Source organism: Muntiacus reevesi, chromosome 22, assembly GCF_963930625.1.
Source record: "Muntiacus reevesi chromosome 22, mMunRee1.1, whole genome shotgun sequence".
In the NCBI taxonomy this organism is placed as follows: Eukaryota; Metazoa; Chordata; class Mammalia; order Artiodactyla; family Cervidae; genus Muntiacus; species Muntiacus reevesi.
In genome coordinates this window covers 30,170,336-30,177,523 of record NC_089270.1, presented here as the reverse complement: position 1 = coordinate 30,177,523, position 7,188 = coordinate 30,170,336, and the positions used below count along the sequence as shown (strand labels likewise).

The 7,188-nt window shown below is 35.8% G+C and overlaps 1 protein-coding gene across 2 annotated transcripts in view; it reads right to left on the bottom strand.

Annotated features, from left to right (window-relative positions):
- The window catches only part of LOC136152894 (sulfotransferase 1E1), a 113,096-nt gene that overhangs the window by 98,056 nt on the left and 7,852 nt on the right, over window positions 1–7,188 (bottom strand). The window lies entirely within an intron of this gene.

Below are 7,188 nucleotides of genomic sequence, written 5' to 3'. Positions count from 1 at the left end.
AAGGTGATTAAATATAATAATCTATTAAGCATACTTTTGGGAAAATAAGTAGTGTTCATTTTTTGATTTAACAAAATTTTATTACTAACTACCTTACTCACATTTTACCAATTTTTGTTCCTTCAGAAGAGTCAAGTGAATTCTGAGGAACTCCACAATTATGGTCTTTGGTAAGTTGGAAATTGCTTGTCTAATCATTGATCCTCTTTTCATATGAGAATTCAGTACAAAGATACAACTGTGGATTATAAAGTTGTTTTGCTGGTCCTGTAGTCTAGCTATATGTAGACACATTACACTTAGATAATATCAATAATTAAATTGGCTTCAACATTTTTTGTATTATAATAATATCAAATTTCAGTAGCAATTAAATTAGCCAATTTTAATTAATATAATTTATTATATTGAAATTTCTATACAAGTATAGGAGTGTGGGTGTTAATAATTCTGGTGACCCCAACAGTGGAATCCTATTCTTTATGATCACTGAAATAGAAAGACTTAACAAGTCACATAGTGAAATCAAGTGTTTGTCTATTAAGAAGAAAACAGATTTAAATGTCCATAGATGTGTTTTAATTACTTCAATTTACTATACTGAAGTTTGTAGTTGTGTGTGTGTGTGTATGTTCCCTTTCTAGTGGTGGAAACTTGCCTTACAACAGATCAAAAGAAGGAAAATAAAAGGCTGACGCACATGGAAGTTTTTGCTTTGAATTACTTTGCCATATTTTCTGTTACTGCAGAAGAAAGTGCAACCTAGTCATAAAAAATGTGAAGTTGCCTAGTCATTTCTGACTCTTTGCAGCCCCATGGACTGCAGCCCACCAGGTTCCTCTGTCCATGGGATTCTCCAGGCAAGAGTACTGGAGTGGGTTGCCATTTCCTTCTCCAGGGGATCTTCCCAACCCAGGGATCAAACCGTGGTCTCCCACACTGCGGGCAGACGCTTTACCGTCTGAGCCACCAGGGAAGCCCAGTCATAAATTCCCTGTAAAACTTAAAAATCAGGAACAGTGGGTATGTGTTAGTAACAGGAGACACATATAACTTTGTGAACTTCATCTTAAGATGAAGAGAAAATGACTATTAAAATGTATCTTATCATAACAGTACCTTCTCCCTTCAAAACATGTAACATAACTAACCACATATTTCTTTTTTGATTTACAGATGGGACTGAAAATTCCATGCTCTACATGTCTTTAATCTATCATGTCAAACCATTCTATCCAAAGGCTTCAACTGTTATTTTAAAATAGGGCAATCTCAAATTGAAGGCACTCTCTCTTCTTGAGTTCTCTACTGTATTTTAGATAATGTAACATCCTTAAGTGAAATTGTCCTAACAGCTTGTTACCTAAATTCCAGTAGTATCATGCTGGTATAAAGGCCACTGAGTCAAAGGGAATTAAAGTCTTCATTAAATTTCTATATGGAAAATCTGTTTTAAAAGCCTTTGAATCACTTCTCCTGTAAGTGCCATCATTTCAAATAATTGTGTGCAGTAACTGAGCTTTTGTCTTTCTTCTTTTCAATAAATTACATTTTAAGGCACTATTCCTATTTTTTTTTTTTTGTCATTATTTCATTGGGAGGAGTTTACACAATCTTGTGAGTTTGTATGTGTATAACATTTTGCTTTCACTAAATTTTTATGACACTTTCAACCACATTTTAAAGAAAATATCCAAATGTTAACTTCTAGCTGATGCTGGTTGATTATAAACTGAGTCTAAGATTTTTCATTTGAAGTCAGTTGTTTATAGAATATTTTCCATGAGAACATAGGTGTGGTTTCAGAGAGAACAACACTGTAGTCGTTGTGGGTGCACTGGGAATTTGAACAACCTGGTTATACTATTTAATTATGCAAGACTTGTTGGAGCCCAATCCATTTGATCATACTTGAATTTATAACTAGGTAGATTACAAAATAACCATTGTAAAGGTTAACACGGGACACGCAGTAACAGAGCATTCACAGTGAGCTGTTCAGTGTCCTCCAAAACTCTAATGAGGAATTACTTCTCAAAATGACAATAGTTGCTCACTCTGATATCTTTAAAACCCCGGGTGAAATTTGCTTTCCTGGCTTTATTCTAGGATTCCCAACCAACCCAATCTGTCATGACTCTAAGAACCTTGTAAAACCCAGGTCACAAAACACAAGTGACAAAGTCTCTTATACAACAGCTTAGACCATTTATATAAGTTGTTCTGCTTCTTACTGATTATGTATATTTGTATACATAACATTGAAACGTGTCAGTTTTGCCTTGAAATTTTTTCAAAAATTCACTTAGTATTAGGTCTCCTGCCTCCTCTATGTTAAGAAGTACAGGGTGCAACAACTTGTTATTCAATCTAGAGAAGGTTTGTCAACATACTCAGAATACTGGATCTGGCAGAAGTTAACGGAGGGTGCAGATTCATACGTCCTCATAAAATATACCTCCCGGCTTCTATCACCATGTCAGTTCCCGAAGAATCAGCAAAACACAGTTTCATGTGTTGTGAGTTCTATAGGAATAATGCCATCCATTTAATGAATGTCGCATGATAAAAGTCACGTTTTCTGTAGATTAAACTGTGGTACAAGATTAAAGCAAATTTGTCCTTAAAAACTGTCCCATGAGAGAGAAAGTTCTGTTTTTAAGACGAAAGGAAATTGTTTCTGGTATTTTTTTTTTCTTTAGCTAAGTCAGAATGGAAAAAAAAATGAATTTATAGCTGTGAAATTAATATCAGGAATTTGCCTGACATGTAGCATATTAAAAATGCCACCTGTAATAGGGGTCATAACCTCATTAAATTTGGAATAATCTATTGTTATCTTCCAAGAAGCTATTTTAAAGGCCAAATGAAGAAGTGGAATAATGATGTAATTCACTGTCTTTTAGTCTGCATCTTTTAGTGTTCAACAGCTGTAATTCCCCCAGAAATGCAAATTATGATTTTATGATAAAAAGAGACACAAGAATGGCTTCTAATTAGCATTTTTTGACCTCCTTATTCCATAGGTCAAGGGGATAATATGGGGATTAGAGGAGTGTCTAAATGTATCCAGTCAAACATTACACTCTGAACTGATGACTTACCACAAATGGTTTAAAATATCACTAGGCTTAAAAGGAGGCAAACTCAGGTGGCAACACAAATTATTACTCAATTCAAAGAAATCTCAACATGAACAATAGATTATCAGGACATTTCTCCATCCAACTAGTGAGTGATAAGACAAAGCATGGATCTCAGAATCTGTAAGAAGATCACATAATTCCTTTTATCCAGGTAAATGCTTCAAATTCATAATCTGAAGGCAAGTACCAGAGTTGGAAATATGATGTTACAGTATGATCTTTCCTATAGGATTTTTATGTCCCTTTCATTCTAGGAGTATAGCTCCATAATTTGATTCTTATTTGTAAATAGCAGGTGGGGTGAATCATCACTCGCTCTGATAGCAGCTTGAGCCAAAGTTTTGTTCAGCAAATTATGTTCACTAGAAAATTTTTGTATTGCTACATAAAAAACCAGCGTGATAACACAACCATCAATTTTTCCTAAGGATGTAATAATTAGCCTCACACAGAGATCACATCTGGTTTGACTATTTCTCATGAAATAATTGCCCCATTCACTATATCTCTGAAATTTTTAATTATCACCTTGCTTTGGAGTGATATCACCAGTTACCACTAAGTTTGGTGACACTAGTCTCGTTCCACTTTCCCTGAGGTAGGAAATGCAATTTCAATAATTTGCACCTCCAACTAGAGTTTTCAGTCAACTGTAGTTAGGCAGTAAATATTTTTGTAAGAATTTATCCTTCATGGAAAAGTTTAAAGGAGAGGCATTGATGCTTTTACTATAGACACAGGGAATTGAGGGACCATTCGTACTAAGTACAGCTTTTTACAGATGCTTAAATGTTTCCATTTTGATTGTGGTTACCAAACTGACCTCTATAACTTCACAAATAATACAAGCAAGTAAAAGAAATGATTGTGAAAATCTTTCTAAGAACGAACTGACAAATGTATGCATTCCTCTTCTGCTACTCCCTCCATTCCATTGTTGCACATAGAAAGGAATGCACAACTCACATGTGACCAAATATTGCGACTCTAGGAGAAACTAAAAACACGGATTGGTGTGTAAGATATCTTAATTTTTTAACATGGTCTAACACGGAAAAAACAAGTTTTATTTTTCTTTTTTGAATACAAACTACACAGCCCCTTTCTTTTTATTGGCTAAATCCATCCCTTAAGATACTAGTCTGTTTACTTTGCTGTGCATTAAGCTAAGAACTTTCCAGGCTTTCTGATTTCTACTTCCAGTTCATATCAAGGTTGAATCTTGGGTTATAATGAAGAAAAATAAGAGGTTGGAAATTAAGGTAACAATTAGCTGCAGTAAACAAATCATAATTTTACCATGAAAAAGAGTTACAGGGAGACTTTCAAGAGAATTTGGGATCTGGAGGTTCTCTAAATTTTCCATATCTTCCAACATATTTCACTTTCAGTAGTTGGGATTCTACTTTCATAAATTTCACAAGACCTACCCAGTTTGTGAATCAGGTCACTTTAATTACTATAGATTAAATATTCGTGCCCCCCCCCCCAAATTCATATATTGAAGCTCTAGTACCCAGTGTGATGGCATTTGAGGTGGCAACTTTAGAGTCAATTGGGTCATAAGAGTGGAATAACTATGAGTGGGATTAGTTCCATTAAACGAAAAGATATGAGAGAGATGATCTTTTCTTTCTCATGTGAGGATACAGTAAAAAGGCTAGGAAGTGACTCTTCATTATTTGCAGGATCTGCTGGCACCTTGACCATGGACTGCCAGTCTTTAGAACTGTGAAAAATAACTGCCTGTTGCTTAAGCCATTTGGAATGTGGTATTTTGTTTTGAAGTGCTGAACTAAACATTAATTTTATAATTCAAAAATTAGACCTTGGATTCTTTTTTCCAAAAATATAAGCTTTATTATGGCCATGAGTGGTGAAAGTTTCATTAACACAGAACTATGAGGTATGGAAACATGGTTGGATTCTGTCAAGAATCTTATGGTTCCAAATGACACAAATAAACCTTATCACAAATTAATGGAAAGAAGAAAGTGAAAGTGTGAATCGCTCAGTCATGTTCAACTCTCTGTGACCTCATGTACTGTAGCCCACCAGGCTCCTTTGTTCATGGAATTCTCCAGGTAGGAATACTGGAGTGGATAGTCATTTCCTTCTCCAGAGGATCTTCCCAATCCAGAGATCGAACCCAGATCTCCTGCATTACTGTCAGAGCCAACAAGGAAGAGATTTATTAATTCATCCAACCAAAAATTGCAAGTGTACAGTTGGATTTTTGCCTTTGTCTTTGACTTTGTGGATCACAACAAACTGGAAAATTCTTCAAGAGAAGAATACCAGACCACCTTACCTGCTTTCTGAGAAATCTGCTGCTCAGAAGCAACAGTTAGAACCAGACATGGAACAACAGATTGGTTCCTAATTGGGAAAGGAGTATGTCAAGGCTGTCATCACCCTTCTTATTTAACTTATATGCAGAGTACATCATACAAAACGCCAGGCTGGATGAATCACAAGCTGGAATCAAGATTTCTGGGAGAAATATCAATAAACTGAGATACGAAGATGACACCACCCTTATGGCAGAAAGTGAAGAAGAACTAAAGAGTCTCTTGATGAAAGTAAAAGAGGAGAGTGAAAAAGCTAGCTTAAAATGCAACATTCAAAACTAAGATCATGACATCCTGTCCCATTATTTCATGGCAAATAAATGGGGAAACAATGGAAACAGTGAGAGACTTTATTTTTTTGGGCTCCAAAATCACTGCAGATAGTGACTACAGCCATGATTAAAAAATGCTTGCTCCGTGGAAGAAAAGCTATTACCAGCCAAGACAGCATATTAAAAAGCAGAGACATTATTTTGCTGACTAAGTTCTGTCTAGTCAAAGCTATGGTTTTTCCAGTAGTCATGTATGGATGTGAGAGTTGGACTACAAAGAAAGCTGAGCACCAAAGAATTGATGCTTTTGAACTGTGCTGTTGGAGAAGACTCTTGAAAGTCCCTTGGACTACAAGGAGATCCAACCAGTCCATCCTAAAGGAAATCAGCCCTGAATATTCATTGGAAGGAGTGATGCTGAAGCTGAAACTCCAATACTTTGGCCACCTGATGTGAAGAACTAATTCATTGGAAAAGACCCTGATGCTGGGAAAGATTGAAGTCAGGAAGAGAGGGGGGACGACAGAGGATGAGATGGTTGGAAGGAATCACCAACTTGATGGACTTGAGTTTGAGCAAGTTCCAGGAATTGGTGAAGAACAAGGAAGCCTGGCGTGCTGCAGTCCATGGGGTCGTGAAGAGTTGGGCACGACTGAGTGACTGAACTGAACTGAATGGAACAGTTGTATTTAGGAACTTGATTGTGGTCATTAACACTTTTGTTCAACCTCTGCTATCATTCTTCCATAGACTAACTTACTTTGCAGAAGGCGGTGACCCAAACCACATGGGTTTATCATCATCAAATCCTAATCCAAGAGGAAGTGACTATATTGCAGTTTCCCTGAGTGTCCATGCATCAGTAGAGGAAAGTTAGTTGGTTCTAGCTGGTTCGAGAACCTCTCCCATTGGAGATAAGGGATTGTGGTATAATCCTTGACTTGGAACATACAGTCATTTCTTCATCCAAAAGCCATTAAAATATTTTGACTATATTTTCAGATATACCAAATTGCAATTGTAGAAGCTTAAAATTGAATTATGTATTTTATTTGATATTTCATTAATTTTTTAAAAATGTCTTCTATGAGAAATAAATGTCAATATCTTCCCATTTTCAAGCTTTGCTCTTATAATTTTAGTAAGGCAGAAATTTTTCTGGTTCTCCATTTGTTAAATAATTTGATCAAAGATTTTCAACTGCGTTTTGAACAAAATGTAACCAAAAATTTTATATCTCACTCCTTGTTTCCTAAGGTTGCTGTAAATAAAACACACAAACTGAGTAGCTTAAAATGACAGAAATTTATTTTCTCAGTGTCTGGAACCTAGAAGACTGAAATCAATGTACTTATAGAACCATGCTCAATCTGAAGGCTCTAAAGAGCCTTTCTTGCCTCTTTGGAGCTTCTGTTGGTT